General features: G+C 42.2%; 1 pseudogene; it reads left to right on the top strand.

Moving 5' to 3' along the window:
- The first annotated feature begins 1,027 nt into the window (after positions 1-1,027).
- LOC129411443 (5S ribosomal RNA) lies at positions 1,028-1,144 on the top strand (annotated as a pseudogene).
- Positions 1,145-17,567: the final 16,423 nt, after the last annotated feature.

Here is a 17,567-nt window from a genome sequence, read left to right as displayed (position 1 = left end):
GAAGGGGGAAAATAACAAAAGTGAACACTATAGCGCCCCCTACCATACACATGAAATGTCAACATTGTCGGATTTGTACCAAATTTGGGATTTCAATTCTATTAATGACTACAAGCAAANTGAAGTTGTTACAGTAACTGCAGCAAACCTGAAGAAAGCCTTGGACAATTTTTTCATGGACAACAATTTCCCGTGGCCCAACTTGGTGAGCATGGTGATGGATTCCTATGCAGTAATGCGAGGCAGCAAGACTGGCCTAGAAACTAGTGTTCAATGCAACCATTGCCCAGAGCTTCTAGATATTGACATGGACTCATGCCATCACATGCATAATGCGGCCAAGAGATTTTCCAGTGCTTTCAATGTTCATCTAGAACAGCTCTTCGGTGACCTTCATGCTGATCACAAGTGGGCCTCTGACCACATAAATTCATACAGGAGTGTATAGCTCTTTTCCACCTTCATAGCACTTAATGGCCTATTATTCACCGATTCATGCCAATGGCAGCAGCTTCTGCGTGGGTAGCCTGCTCATTAGGAGCAATTTGGATTTCAGTCTCTTGCCCAAGGACATTTTGGCATGTGGGCAGCAGGAGACAGGATTGGAACCGCTAACAGTTTGGTCATTTGATGGCCATTTGATGGCCCTATTATTATACTCTTCTGATCTTGTCCTCCATATGATATCATGGATATTATAAGGGACTGAGTCTTAACTTGAGATATGTGTTCTTTCTGTTAGTCAGTGGGCTTACCTCCAATAGATCTGTGAATACATGAGCATTCCTGGATCAACTCCAAAGAGATTTGTCCCACACATTGGCTGTCATCTTATGATGTTGGACTCAGCACTTAAACCATGCTTCCTGCTTACAAGGTCCTTTTCTTTGGGTTCATGGATGAAGAAAAGGCTTTGTACAAAGAACCTTTGGAACAACTCTACGCTGCTGCTCATCATGTGAATAAAATAGCCCAGAGACGCATTCAGTCTTTTCATAAGGACCTTGGTGGGAAAGGTAAATCAATCCCATGTGGCCATACTGGCTTGTAAAAGCCTGATCCTGTCAGCTCTCAGAAGCTAAGCAGGCTGGGCCTGGGTAGTACTTGGATGGGAGACCACGAGGAATTCCAGGTGCCACAGTGGGGCGCCAGTGGCAAAAACTGTCATTGTGTCCTTAGGCAAGACACTTCTCCCACATTGCCTAGTATAAAAGTGGTGTGAGCGTGAGTGGTGGTGGTTGGAGGGGCCGATGGCGCAGATTGACAGCCTCGCTTCCGTCAGTCTGCCCCAGGGCAGCTGTGGCTACAGTAGTAGCTTACCACCACAGAGTGTGGAGTGACTGAATAATGAACTGTAAAGTGCTTTGGGTATCTTGAAAGGTGCTATATAAATGCTATCAATCAATCAATCCACTGGAGTTGTAATGTAGGCTGGGTAATGTGGCCAAATTAATGGGAATATCTATCAAATTAGAGTTTTGATATCCAAAGCACCATGTGAGTGGATTAAAATGTAGTTACCTAACCTTTGGACACAAGCCATTTGCCAATGATAAAGGAGCACTTTATACCAGTGTGTTATTGTTAATAATATTTATACAGCTGCTGAAGCCCTTCCTGGACCAAGTACTCCAGGGATACATCTCATGTGGGGAATACCTACAGAGCAAGCTGACACTGGATAGTATGACCCTGCAATGCCTGTCTGCTCTTGACCCTATTGCAAGGGGGCACTCCAAGTGACGTTTGCTGAGAAAACTGATGGAGATGTTAAACTCTCTTCTCCCTGCTGATGTTGATGTTCAGCAAGAGGTTAGCTGAATAATGTACATAATGTTAGTGTGTAATATTTGTTTGAGTCTTGTGTGGATGCTTTTGATATTTACTGTTGGTGTATTTTTCTTAGCTAAATGTCCCTTGTGGAATAATTAAATGGTTCTTATCTTATGTCAGATTTTACAGTATGGTGTAGACCAGAGCCTACCAAAGTTCACAGATGGAGATGATGTTGTCAGCTGGTGGGCAGATGTCTTTGAAACAGGAAGATATCCAGCACTCAACAAAACGGTACAGGTAGAATTGTCAGTTTTCCATGGGCCACAGGTAGAGTCAGCTTTTAGTTACATGACAGAAATCATCAACTCAAAGTGGCAACATGACCATCAACGCTCTTAGTGCCATCCAAACCATCAAACACACCATGCTGACCTGAAAGCAGAGTGCAATAGAGATGTTTAACAGAAAAGACATTATGTACTGTATGGGCTGGTAGATCAAAGATGTGCCAAAACATCCTGTCAGCTGGAAGCAAGAACAAAGCCTTAAGAAAGCAGAAAACCTTGCAGGAGATGGAAAGACGGAGAATTTTCGACTGTCAGCCATCCACAAGCGCTGACGCAGCCAGAAAAACCAAGGCAGAAGAGGAGGTTCTGGCCAGAAGGAGGCATTTGGCCAAACAACGAAAGAGAGCTTGTGAAACCCTTGTCCAGGCTAAGAAGAGTTTTTCAGTAACGTAATGTCTCTCTGTGGTTCTTTTGTTATTTCAGTGTCATGACAACTGTCATTGTCACCTTTTTTTGCTGACGAGTTTGCAGGTCTGTTAAAAAGAAAAAAACAACAACAACAACAACAGTTGAGTTGTATTTTATTCAGTGTATTTTCAGCTGAAAGAAAAATGTCTTCTGTATGCGTAATTTTATATTAGATGAAATTTTAGGTGCAAGGTGTGCTGATAATCATTGTTCATTTTGTCGTCTTCTGTACATTCAGTTCTTGGGTTCTAATTAAAAACCGTGAAGTAGGATTATTTGGTGGTGACATGTTGTCTCTCAGCTTGTGTTAAAGATTTGGTTCAGTAACTAGTTAATTAATTCCATGCAAATAAATGTGCAAAGCAACCTGAAGTATAACCCAAGAGTGTGAACTGGTGAGCTCATATTCAGTGCTCTCATGATGTAAGTACAGTTTAATTGTAACTTTTAAAGTATGTGTTTGAAAAACTTTTCTGCTACTTGCATTTTCCATGTGCAGATGTAAATATATGATCTTGAAAGGATGCATGCTGGAATACTCTCAATCTACCTGCTTTATGGTAAGTCCCCCACAACTTTATTGTTCCTAGAATACAGTATAAATATAATTAGGCCGAGCCCCGAAGGGCGTAGGGCCTATTGCTTCGCTCAGCGGAGCGAATGGGAAGGGACGTGCGCATGTCGAATGCGACAAGAACATGCAACTATGTCACGGTCGCCCCGGCACGAACAGCAGTATCCCAGTAACCACGCCCAAGGCCTGGCTCATATTTACTACTGCTAAAATGAATGGAAGTCAATGGGAGGTCGGGGGGTGACCCCAGCGAGATGGTCCAGACGCGCCCGTCACTCACCAATGACCCCACGGGGACGTGGGGAAGGTCGAGAGCTTTCAAAAAATGTATAATATGTTGTTCTAAAATTTTCGGAAATATTGTTTTTGCTCGAATTATTATTATTATTATTCTTCTGCTCTTTAAACCCTAATTTGACCCCCTAAACACGTTCAAAAACTCACCAAACTTGGCCCAAAATTCAGAAGTGGCGAAAAATTCGATAAAATATAGGTTTCGTGCACGGGCATGAAAAAATGGCGACACAGCGCCACCTCGAAAAGTCAAAATACATTGCGCCTATGGGAGACGTCCCGACGTCAACTTTGTCGTAGAGCCACGAAATTCAGTACACACATTCGTCATGTCAAGACAAACAAAAAATGTTATTATGGCCACGCCCCCTGACAAACCAGAAGGCGGCCATCTTGGATTGAAATTTCAGTCCGCGTTTTCGCTGACATTGCATTTGAACGAACTCCTCTGAAGGCGCTTCACCCACAGGGCTGAAAATCACCGTACATCATCTAGACAAGTGGAACATCTAAAGTTAGCTGATTTTTTTTGATAACTGTCACGGTTTACGTGCAGCGAAGCCGCAAAATTTGGTCAAAATTTTGCCTAATTTCAAGGTGACATTATTTGCTCCTGTTCGCACAGACTTAGTCCGATCGTGCTGAAATTTGAATCACTAATGTGTGATCTCAGTCTGAATATAATACACTATAAAACATATGAAACGTGAACACTATAGCGCCCCCTACCGTATACATGAAATGTCAACATTGTCGGATCTGCACCAAATTTGGCAATTAAATTCTACATATGATTACGAGTAAAAAGTATATTATGGCCATGTTAAAATTTTCACTGTTGGCCAGCAGGGGCGCAAAGACTCAACAATTTTGCGCCTATGGGAGACGTCCCGGTCAACTTTGTCGTAGAGCCATGAAATTCGGTACACACATTCATCATGTGAAGACAAACAAAAAAATGTTATTATGGCCACGCCCCCTGACAAACCAGAAGGCGGCCATCTTGGATTGAAAATTTCAGTCCGCGTTTCGCTGACGTTGCATTTGAACGAACTCCTCTGAAGGCGCTTCACCCACAGGGCTGAAAATCACCGTACATCATCTAGACAAGTGGAACATCTAAAGTTAGCTGATTTTTTTTGATAACTGTCACGGTTTACGCGCGGCGAAGCCACAAATTTCGATCAAAATTTTGCCTAATTTCAAGGTGACATTATTTGCTCCTGTTCGCACAGACTTAGTCCGATTGTGCTGAAATTTCAATCACTAATGTGTGATCTCAGTCTGAATATAATACACTATAAAACATATGAAAAGTGAACACTATAGCGCCCCCTACCATAGACATGAAACGTCAACATTGTCGGATTTCTACCAAATTTGGGAATTCAATTCTATTAATGACTACAAGAAAAAACATATATTACTGACATGGGAATTTTCAAGGTTGCCAGCAGGGGGCGCAAAAAATCTAAAGGCGTACTATGTCATTTTGCTGTTTGCAGGCACAGACTTTGCGGACACGGCGTTTAGGGTATGGTGTTGGCGGGGCACACTATTTGTTGGTGCGGTGTTTGCGGGCGCGGCGGGTGCGGCGGGCGCGGCGGGCGAGGGCCGTTCGACGCCGCTTGCGGCTTTAATTTGGAATTACTTTCAAAATCTAAAGGGAAGAATTAGTACTAGTATTCAAGCCTTCTTCTCATTCAACATCCCAGTTCATTCCACAAACCTTCGTACCTTGGGGTGTTGAGTTTATTTCATGGACAGAGCTTTCCTGAGGATATGGAGTTCATATAGAGATGTTGCCTGGTATTTGTTCTATGTACCATATTTTTTGTCCATTCCCTGTTTGATGGATCCGAGAGCTCCTACAATAACCAGGACGATTCTTTTAGCCCCCACATTCTCTCCATCTCTCGAGGTGTTTATATTTGCTTCTCTTCAGCTTCAGCTTTGACAGATGTATTGATGTCAAGAAGCACAACCATATTTATGAGGAGGCAACTTATGTCTGTTGTTTTACAGCACTATGTCCGGCCTATTCACTGCTGTGGTTCGGTCTGTGTGGATTGGCATGTTCCACAGAACTGCATGAGTGTGGGTCCTTTCGAGCCCATTTTTGTTCCAGTTTATACATGATTTGGTCTTAATGTAATTCCAGTTTACATCTGGATCACATGTTGTAGACGCTGCTCAAAACAACAGAAGTTACCATCCATACGTCTTTCCTTCCCCTTAACTGGACTCTGTTCAGACTCACCTGTGCCCAGGTACATGCTCCTATTCCGACATGGCACTTTAGCAGTGGCAGACCGTGTATTTTAACCTAGGCCTTCATAGTACTCCATCTGAAACAATCCACTCCTCAATAACTATTTTATGGTTATAAAAGCCATCTTATTATACAGAAATACAGTATAAAGAGCTGTGGAAAAGTGAGGAGTAAGGAGGGGTGGTGCATGGAGAAGAAGTGAGGTGTGCACGGCCACAACCATAGTTTTGTGAGGATTCATGTGGTTCGGAAGGACAAGTCAGGGCAGGAGCCACTATATTGCCTTAACTATAAAGTGATGCGGGAAACACTGATATCTCCAGGACTGTCCTATAGTGACCTGTGACATGAGGGTCAAAGTAGGACTAAAATAGGACTAAATAGGACCCGGAGGTGCGCCCGCATAGACTGTCAGGTGACCGCATGTTTGAGAGACTGCCTTCACGGATTGTAAAGGCCTCAGGCACCCATCTTGAACTCTGACCCTTCCTGACAACAAATGATGACTGAAATGCAATTGATCAAAAGCTTTAATATGAAAATACATGTCTGGAAGCAACACAAGCATCATTAAAGCTATGAAAGGAAGCAGACAGACCATTTGGAATTATTTAATAATAATATAATTAACATCAGTCTGTGATTCAGATATTTTTTAGGCCAGCAGATAAGATGCTTGGGCTGGTGATCAGAGAATACTTCAGAGAATACCACAGACGATATCAGACAGTTGGAAAATGTCCTAACTAAGTCATGGGAAACAGTCATGCATTTTAAAAAAGAGCATAGGCCAGCCTTCGGGAAAATATTTAATCTGGGCTGCATGGGCCCTCTGTGCTTCATTCATTTCGTCAAGTAGGCGATCTGCGGAGAACACTGTGTTGGAATAGTGATACTAAAAAGTGTCGGAAAACTGGCACGTCTAAATAGGGAGATGTCGTAACGAAGGGATGTCGGAATAGGCGGCGGACGCCCTGTGCCCTCTGGTCTTCTTCTGTTAGGCCAAAGCTGGCAAACTATGAGACTGCTGCAACACAGATAGCATCTAAAAGTGTTATGTACGGTGACCAAACGTCCGTTTTTCCCCGGACATGTCCGTATTTTGCATCATGTCCGGGGTGTCCGGGGTTTTTTTTTATAAAGTGATGCAAATGTCCGGGTCTCTCGTGGCGTCTGTGACTCAGAAGGAGCGAGCAGACACAAACAGTCGGTCAGTCTGCAACATACCAAAGCACAAATGCCCATTTAACAATGACATGTACAAGAAATTCTCCGTTTTCCATCCCGGTCGGGACAAGTGTGAGTCCATGTGCACAGGTTGTGAGGTGAGAGTACAGTGTCCCTCGTTTATCGCGGGGGTTACGTTCTAAAAATAACCCGCGATAGGTGAAATCCGCGAAGTAGTCAACTTTATATTTTACAATTATTCTATCTGTGTTAAGGCTGTAAAACCCCTCAGCACACACTTTATACACTTTTCTCAGACAGGACAGGTGCAACCCTTTTTACTTCCTTCTTAAAACTTCTTGCTGCTGTCGTCCTTGTGTTATTTTCCTCCTTCTTTATGTAACAAACTGAAGATTAATTTATTCTATAATGGAGCCCAACAGCGCAGAGTCCCGCACGGCTCCATTTTTGGAGACCCCCAGTACAACAACGCACCCGCGCAGTACAGGACCGCACCTGCCCGTTAACCCGAGATTATATCAAATTTTGCGCTGCGTACGCCACGGACTGAACCAAGACTAAACCAGGACTAACCCAGGACTGATTCCAGGACTGAAGAGGAGGACTAATCCACGACTAAACTAGGACTAAACCAGAACTGACACAGGACTCACCGTCAGGACGGGCTTGGAGGTGACCACAGGAGAAAGGACCGGCTCAGCTCCGCACCTCACGGAGTTAAGCGCGGCAGACAAACAGCTCAGCGTTTTCTCTCTTAAGTCCAAGATTAGTCCTGGTTTAGACCTGGTTTAGTCCTGACCCACCCGTGTGTAATTACTACCCGCCTGTAATACACAATACACGTTCATACGCTGTATTGTGTATTACATTATCTGGCATCTTGTCGTCACTTAATTTGTCATCGCTTATACAGGATCTTGACAGTACGAGCTGTCCTTCGTCCTCAGCCTAATGCCTCCACTTCTGACACCACACCTTTACTGACTGAACTGCATTTGCATTGCCATACAACTCAAAATAAGGCCTAGAGTACCCCCTAGTGTCCTGGGAAGGTATTGCCCATGAACCCATCACTTCTAAATCTAACCCTATTACATTACACCACAGTAAGAATACAAATAGGTGTGTGACAAGCTTCATCAAATAAAACGAATCACATAAATGCCAACCATGAACTGTTGTAGTATCAAAACAGACAGCGCAGTACCCACAGTGTTTGTTTTGTTTATTTCACAGCCAATATCAAATGTTTTCTTCCATCATAATAAATATACACTATCCCAGCAATAGCATTTGGTTTTAGATAACTACATTTTGGCTTGATCTATGAGCAGAAAAGACTTGTTCCCAACCTGTGCCTTTGTGCGCAACTTACTCAATGACAAGAATATAAAATGTTCATGAGATTTGCAGGACTGAAGCTGATCACGATGACTGATCAGTCTGAAAAGTGTTACTCTAATTCACATTCTTGTGTGTCCCCACATCAGCAGGGATCCACCTGGTGCACTGTGCAGATGAGTACCACCACATCAACTTAAAAAAGAATTGGACAGATGCTCGGCAGTACTGCAGAAAGCACTACACTGATCTGGCCACAATAGGAAGCCAAAATGATCTGAAAATGGTAAAAGTACCAGTTGGAACATTTGCGTGGATTGGACTGCACGATGACCCTGCTTCATGGAAGCTGATGACCTCTGATTCAAACTCCTGGAGATGGTCTTCCACTGGGACCACCAGCCCTGGAGGGTACCAGAACTGGGCAGCCCCTGAACCAGATAATAGTATTGGAAAATAATTTTGTGTCAGAATTGATTATGGCCTCTGGCGGGATGACAGATGTGACCACTTATTAAATTTCATCTGTTATACTAGTAAGTCTTGATTTAGATTTTTTGACATTGTTTTTCTTTTATTACATTATATTTTAACTTATTTTAACTTATTTAAATTTCAATCCATTGGGACAAGTTCCAGTCACTAATGACCTTCAATCCATCTGAACTCTTGGAAATAAAACCAACAAAAATTGTCTAGACATGTCTTTATAAAGTATTAGAACAGTGGGTATCACTGGCTGACCTGAAGTTAAAAAATGGACAGAACTTTTCCTGAGTGTCTCTTTTAAAGAAGATCGAACACTGCGAGTGCGTATCTAGGAAAGTTCAGACGAAAACCAGAGTGAAGGAGAGATCCACTCCCATGAAGGAACAGGCTGCAGATGTGTCCAAGACTGATGTCCATCCATTTTGCCATTCTGTAGAGCCAGAGTTCAGTGGCCTATGAGCAGAGTCTTTTGCAGAGAATGTTTGCATTAAACACTCACTGAGGTGATGGAAAACACAGATCTTGTCAACAAAGATGAGCAGCTACAGGTTTAGTGGTGATTCCTTTCCTGGCCACCTAAGACTGCATGCTTTTAAAATACTCATTAAAGACATAGAGGGTGTTTCCCAATCACCAGGATCCTCCGCCTCTGAACCACTTCAGGCAGATCCACATCAGCAAAGTGGTGTTCCAATTCCTCCTCTGCCCTCACCTCCTCCGCCCTCGACTCCTCCGTTTGGCTCATTTACCAAGGATGCTCCTGTGGATCCTTGGCTGCATCGGAGCGCTTGAAATTGCCCACAGTGCACAGCAACTTCATTGTTTATGAACTTTATGTAAGTAGTAAAATACATTCATTAAAATAAATGTCATTACACACACACACACACAAAAAAAGTACATATTTTCCCTTTTTAGCCACATTTCTGCAGATAACAATATTATCAGATCGAATTAAGTCAAATCAGGACATCTGCAGCAAAATCTCTTGAAGAAGGGGATTTTAAATACAGTTAGCCTCATCATCCAAAATGTTTCAACCTGTGCATTTATTTATTTAGGTGAATGATCAGCCTAAATAACTCGATAACAGATGATTCACTTATCCTTCATTATTCACATGTGACAAGAAACTTCTGAATGCTTTTCATTTGTGAAGCATTAATGTTTATCAAAACTTTGAGTTGTATCATGTTTGGTCTGGTCACGTGACACAGCACAGTTGTTCCCTCCAGAACCTGTTCCACGTGTGCACCCAGGCTCTATGAGCAGCACACTCAGCTCTGCTTCGGAGGAGCTGTCTCTGGAGGAGTGCTACAGAGTGGTCTTTGGAGGAAGGATCCTGGGAATTGAGAAACACACATAGTCTTGAGCTGTATTACGGCTCCACAAATCCCCATGTCTGTGATTGGAGGTTACTCAAAAGGAGAAAGGCACGGTTTGTTTGTGTCAAAACAAACATGGCAGAATTTTGAACTTGATGTGAACTGGTTTAACGTGTGAATGGCAGGAGTTAGTAATTCTATTAAAACCTTTATCTGGCAAATTTTAGAAAACAATTTATTAAGCCTTTACTCTTTTGTTTCTTCAGTTGAACCATTAGGCCAGAAAAAGTACATTCTGATCACTACTCCAAAGACCTGGTCTGACTCCCAGTCCTACTGCAGACAGCACTATCACGACCTGGCCATGATCGAGAGCTCTGCTGAAAACCAAGCTGTGTCTAATCTGGCTACAACAACCGTTGCATGGATCGGCCTGTACCGTATTTCTTGGAGGTGGTCGGATGGCAACCCCAGCACCTACAGAAGATGGCGCCAAAACGAACCAGACAATGATGCTTATAGTCAATCCTGTGGATTTTCTGCATCAGACTTAACATGGTTAGATGATCCCTGCAACAGACTAAAGAATTTTGTGTGCCATAAAGGTAAATAGAGATCTTAGTGTCTCCTTATAAATGCAATGACAAGAATCTTTAAATGCAGGGGCCTTGAGAATGGTTGGGTAAATTTGTCGATGTTAATTTCTCATAATAATACTATTAATATTAGTAGAAGTAATTGTATGATGCAGCTTCTTAAATTGTAACTTTTCACGTAATTTGTGTGTTAATTGGCATTCTTATGTCAGATGATCTTTTATCACTGTGTTGTTCTGTCCCCCATAAACCCTTATATAGTTAAAATAAAAAGAAACAGAATTACAGAAATTAAGCCTAGTGGGGGTGGATACATGTAATACAAAGCCCATTACTATAGGCAACTATTTATGATGCATTAGTGCTTCTTCTGTGCCATATGAAATGTTGCTCTTTGAATAACAGAAAGGAAAAGAAAACATGTCTTAAATGTACATATTCATCCTAATTAATCATTTGAAACACCTTTTTTTGTTTTGTTTTTTAGTAAAAAAGCAGTCTTTCAGGACAAAAGTAACACTCCAGACAACAGTTAACATGTTGGACCCTGTAATTCGTGCCAAGTTTCTAAAACAGGTAAGTTTACTGCAAATAATCAAACTGTCTCTGTAATAAAATTGTTTTACATGTTTTGTTTTGTTTTGTAAATTTTATTTTATCTTTTAAGCTTGAAAATTACTTTGGCTCTGGCATTGCCCTGACTTGGAGCGTCTCACCTACCAAAGAAGAGAAGCCTTAGAAATATGAAGAAGACACTCCTTATTACATCGACAGTTTATAAAGAATATTGATCTGCTTATGATGTAATTGGTTAAAGTGCATATGACAGATTAGACTACTAATTTCACTAAAATATAGTTAACATCTTTATATCTAGTTTTTCTAGTTTTTAAAATTTTGTTGAAGTCTCTCATTTTACTTCCTGGTTGGGCCTGATGTGACATACATAGAGGTAAATCCAGTGTGCGAAATACCTGTCAATATTCGGGGTGGGGTGGGGGGACGCAAATGTAAAAAAATAATAATAAGACACTACGGTGGATGCCACAGACAGCTTATAGCAGGGGTATTCAGCTAAAATTTGAGGAGGTCCGACTAGAGAAAATCTCCTCAAGCAGAGGTACAGGACATAATAATGTCTAACTTATGTTATGATTGTGGTACAGAAGGAGCCTACTTTTATCTGTGTCTGAATGTATGAACAATAGACGAATCAATGATAACACAAGTTAAAAACATTTCAACAAAATGTATTGTTAACACTAAAACACACCGTAGACCTACATTAGATATAAGGCTGCAGTTTAAAATTAATTGGAGAAAATAAATAAAATAGCTAAATTGTTATTTGCAACTTATAAAACGAACTGCATTTACCGTAATGTGAGAAATGCTACAGTTGGACTAGATAAAAACCAGAGTCCTGACCCAGTAGGAGCAGCTCCAGTTCAGGCTGTGCTCAGAGGAGCTGGAGCGGGGAATGATGTTGATGAGGAGCGCTTTCCCCAGTAAGTACCAAGTGCCCAGAGGAGGCTCAGAGCTACATATAACCAACCAAACAGGATTCACACTTCGGTCAGCCACCTCAGTCGCAGTACTCGGGCATGGATAACAGGAGCAGCCCATCCTGACCTGTAATCCACAGCACCTTCTCAGCTTCCACACACGGATCCAGCACACAGAGGACGGCACGGAACCACTCGGGCCCTGTCCATTGCACACTGGTCTTCCTTGCCCCCGTCTGGAACCAGCACATGGAAGACTGAGCCTCCGGACCAATTTAACCAACGCGCTTGGAGGACGGCACAAGACTAAAGACCAGATCCCCCATCCTGTCCTGAGGGGCTGTGCACTTCAGTGAGTGTTCCTGTGTCTTTACCTCTGTTGGCTGCGGCTGTTACCTGAACTCAGTGCTTCTGCTCTTGGCTGATGTGTGATTTAAAAAAAAATATATATATATATATATATATATATATATATATATATATATATATATATATAAAATTTTGCTTTTGAGGCTTTTATTGGGTGTGATGGGTTGACCCCCCACACCCCCCATTATTTCGCACACTGGGTAAATCCATAATTCTTACTTGGCAGTGATCTTTCTAAAAACAGTGAAATAGGATTATTTGGTGGTGACATGTTGTCTCTCGGCTGTTGTTAAAGATTTGGTTAGTAAACTAGTTAGTTAATTCCTTGCAAATAAATGTGCAAAGCAACCTGAAGTATAACCCAAGAGTGGGAACTGGTGAGCTCATATTCAGTGCTCTCATGATGTAAGTACAGTCTAATTGTAACTTACAAAGTATGTGTTTGAAAAACTTTACTGCTACTTGCATGTGCAGATGTAAATATATGATCTTGAAAGGATGCATGCTGGAATACTCTCAATCTACCTGCTTTATGGTAAGATCCCACAACTTTATTGTTCCTAGAATACAGTATAAATATAATTTGAATTACTTTTCAAAAATCTAAAGAGAAGAATTAGTACTAGTGTTCACTTCTTCACACTCAACATCCCAGTTCATTCCATAAACCTTCGGACCTTGGGGTGTTGAGTTTATTTCATGAACAGAGCTTTCCTGAGGATATGGAGTTCATATGTTGCCTGGTATTTGCTCTATGTACCATATTTTTCAGACTATAAGTCACACTTTTTGGGGGAAATTTATTCTATAAAATCAGGGACCAGGAACCGACATTTTATCTTGAAAGGCAAATTATAGTAAAAACAATCGAATAAAGAACAACAGGCTGAACAGGTGTTAATATGTTAACGTAACATATTAACAATTATTCAGATCACTATAGCATAAACAACAGAAAATAAATTTACCAAACTCTCAATCTCACTCCAAATCACTAAATTCACTGAATCCATTGAATTTTTCATCCTCAGTGTCACTTCTGAGCAACTCCGTGCAACTTCAGTTGTCTCTGGAGTCCATGCTTTGTCATCCAGTGACTTGCAGAAAAGGTGCATGCCGCACCCTCCCATTTCCCATGAAGCTGTGTTCTCCATTCCTACTTTCTGCCAGTTCCTCACAAATTTTTTGCTCACCCCAAACTTTCTTTCTGCTGCTCAATTGCCATTTTCTGCTGCATATTTCACTACTTGCAGCAGGACAGTGGCTTTTTCTGCAGGTGATATGCACAGAAAACTGACACACAAGCCTAGAGCCTCTCGGGACTGTCAGTCTGAAAATTTTAATATATAAGTCGCAGGACCACCCAAACCATGAAAAAAAGTGCGACTTATCGTCAGAAAAATACGGTACTTCTCCATTCCCTTTTTAATGGATCTGAGAGCTCCTACAGTGACTAGGACAGGTGATGCTTTTAGTCCCTACATTCTCTCCATCTCTCGAGGTGTTTATATTTGCTTCTTTTCAGCTTCAGCTTTGACAGATGTATTGATGTCAGGAAGCACAACCATATTTATGAGGAGGCAACTTTTGTCTGTCTTGTTTTACAGCACTATGTCCAGCCTATTCACTGCTGTGGTTCGGTCTGTGTGGCTTGGCATGTTCCATAGATCTGCATGAGTGTGGGTCCTTTCAAGTCCATTTTTGTACCAGGTTATACATAGTTTGGTCTTAATGTAGTTCCAGTTTACATCTGGACCACATGTTATGTGTTAGATGCTGCACAAAACAACAGAATTAAAGTTACCATCCACATGTTTTTAGGTTCCCCTCACCTGGGCTTTGTTCAGGCTCACCTGTGCCCAGGTACATGCTGCTGTTCTGACATGGCAAGTTAGCAGTGGCAGACCGTGCATTTTAACCTAGGCCTTCAGTAATGCTCCATCTGAAACAATCCACTCCTCAATAACTATTTTATGGTTATAAAAGCCATCTTATTATACAGAAATACAGTATAAAGAGCCATGGAGAAGTAAGGAGTGAAGGGGGGTGCGCAGAGAAGAAGTGAGGAGGAGTGGTGCATGAAGAAGAAGTTAAGTGAGGAGCGCTGGGGTGCGCGAAGATTCTGTGCTATGACCATAGTTTTGTGAGGATTCACGAGTCAAGGCAGGGGCCACATTGTCGTCTTAAGTATAAAGTGATGCGGGAAACACTGATATCTCCAGGACTGTCCTATAGTGACCTGCAACATGAGGGTCCAGGACTGAACCAGGACTGAACCAGGACCGAACCAGGACTAAAACAGGTCTAACCATGACAGAGTGTGGGGATGGGCCCGGACTTGCGCCCGTGTAGACTGTCAGTTGACCACACTGGAAAGGACCGGCGTAGAGCTCTGTGCCGCACGGGGCTCAGCACAGCCGTCGCCTGATCGGACTTTGTGGACACCCTGCTCCACGAGCTCAGGGTTCTCTCTCTCTCAAGTCCAAAATTAGTCCTGGATTAGTCCTGGTTTAGACCTGGTGTAGTCCTGGTTTAGACCTAGTTTATTCCTGGTTCCGTCTTCCTGGATCAGTCATGAATCGCGTACCCCCACTTAAAAAAAATCCCACTACATCACTGGTAATTAAGAACAGTAATACACAGTAATAATAATTTCGATTCGCGTAGCCGCTACAGATGCAGTTTGCTGCTTTGGCTGGAATGCTCTGACTCTCCAATCAACGGGTCTGAATCCGATGATGTTGTCGTACGCCTACTAGAAGGCCCTGATGACACCAACTCAAAATCTAATTGGTTGAAGCAACAGATTCATGAACATTTATTTTGTGTTTGAGGGCCTGCAGAATGGATTGTGAAGGCCGCAGGCACACTTCTTTGACGCTGACTCTGCCTGGCAACAAATGATGGCTGAAATATGATGGTCAATTGCTTCAACATGAAAATACATGTCTGGAAGCAACAGAAGTATCGGAAAAGCTCTGAAAGGAAGCAGACAGATCATTTGGAATCATTTAATAATAATATAATTAACAGGTTTTTTTTAGGCCAGCAGAGAAGGCCTTGCAGACCCTGTCGGCCCACCACTGCGCTTTAGACATTTAAACATTGATGTCTAAATGTCTAAAGCGCATTTAAACATTGATGTCTAAATGTCTAAAGTGCATTTAAACATTGATGTCTAAATGTTGAAGCAGCGGTATAAACATTATTCTTCAAGCATCCCACTACTTCGACTTTTTTTTTTTTTCATTGTCAGAGTAGCGGGACTTGACTATTTTTCAAACATTCCACTTTTCCAACATGAATAATATTAATGTGATAGCCTTTTATACTTTGCACTCTCATATATCATAAGATGCTTTAACTGCTGCAAAGAATACTTTCAGAGAATACTTCAGAGAATACCACAGAGAAAATATCTAATTTGGGCTGCATAGGCCCTCTGTGCTTCATTCATTTCATCAAGTAGGCGATCTACGGAGAGAACACCATGTGGGAATAGTGATACTAAAACGTGTCGGAAAACTGGCACGTCTAAATAAAGACGATATCAGAATAGGTGGCGGACACTCTGTGCCCTCTGGTCTTCTTCTGTTAGGCCAAAGCTGGCGAACTATGACACTGCTGCAACATAGATAGCATCTAATAGTGTTATGTAAGTGTTGTGTGTTTCAGTTGGAGAACTGGCGCAGAGGTGAGTTCGTCTTTGGGACTGCAGAACGCCCTTTGCTGGTCGTGACCGCAGAACCACATGTTCTTCTTAGACAGGAGTTCTCTTAGCAGTTTGTCATTCTCAGACAGGTTTGAGATTAACTTTCCAAGCTGGTTCACCATCCCAAGGAAGTTCTCAGCTCACTTATATTTGTTGGCTTTTTCAGGTCTTGAACAGCTTTTGTTTTGTCCCATGTGTTTCACCCCATCTGCTGAGATGATATGTCCTAAAAACTTCACCGCTCATCTCCCAAACTCGCACTTTGACACCTGCCTTTTCTGCTCGCTCCAGAACTGCAAGCACGCTGGTGTTGTGCTGCTTCTTTGTCGCTCCCCAGAAAAGGATGTCGTGTACATGGCAGACAACCCCATCCAGCCACTGCTGTGACCTCTGATGTCATCCTATTCTGGAAGTGCTCTGGGGCAGAGCCCATTCCAAAGGGAAGCCTGTTTGAAGCGACAATGCCCAAATGGCGTGATAAAAAGTGATGTAAAAAGCTGAGTCTTTAGACAGTGGTATCTGCCAAAAGCCCATGTTTGCGTCGAGTTTTGTGAAGTACTGTACCCCTGTGAGTATGCCAGGGTTTTTTCAAACAGACGGCAAAATTAACTTTTCCCGGCACACTTACTGGTTCAAACGCGTCATGCCCACACAGATTCTGATGTATTACGACCCAGCTCATTTGGGGTGAGGGAAGTAAAAAATAAAACCAAGATGTAAAATGGAATAAATTTAAATAATGTTTAATTAACAGGAAGGTAAAAGGTAAATTAACAAAACAGACTAAAATATACAGAAAACAACCTAAAACTAAGAAACAGAACAACAGAAATAGAGTTTTGTGCCACAAAAGGGGTCACGCAGGCTTACAAAAAAACGAGTGGTAAAATTAAGGACACACACAAAACCAAAACAGAAGTTCCCCAAATTAAACCACATAAGCCCACAAACAGAATCAAGTGACCAAATCAAAAAAGGCACAAAACAGAATTAAACTAAACACAAACAAAACCAAAATGGCATACTGGCCACCAAGGCCAGCAGCCCCGAGCAGGTGCTGGTAATCTCCTTAAATAGGGGGCGGTGGCTGCAGGTGAGGTGGGCGTAGACTTGCCCCACCAATCACGGACCAGGGCTCCTGCAGCAGGAATCACAAGAAGTTGGCAAAAATCACACAAACAAATTAGAACTAAGGCCTGGGGCAGTAACAGATGTCATCATTGTTCTTTTTAGGACCACTCCATTGGTGCCTCAATACGGCTGATGAGCCGTAAGCTTGTCAAGCCTCTCCAACTCCTGCATCACCTTGCCCATGAGTGGCAATGGTACTCGCAGTGGAACTTTAAGAGAGTAAGGTTTGGCATCTGGCTT

This window comes from Boleophthalmus pectinirostris, unplaced genomic scaffold (assembly GCF_026225935.1).
Source record: "Boleophthalmus pectinirostris isolate CB_2022bp ecotype Guang Dong unplaced genomic scaffold, ASM2622593v1 HiC_scaffold_457, whole genome shotgun sequence".
In the NCBI taxonomy this organism is placed as follows: domain Eukaryota; kingdom Metazoa; phylum Chordata; class Actinopteri; order Gobiiformes; family Gobiidae; genus Boleophthalmus; species Boleophthalmus pectinirostris.
The sequence above is the reverse complement of the archived record's forward strand: the minus strand, read 5'-3'. Positions and strand labels throughout refer to the sequence as shown.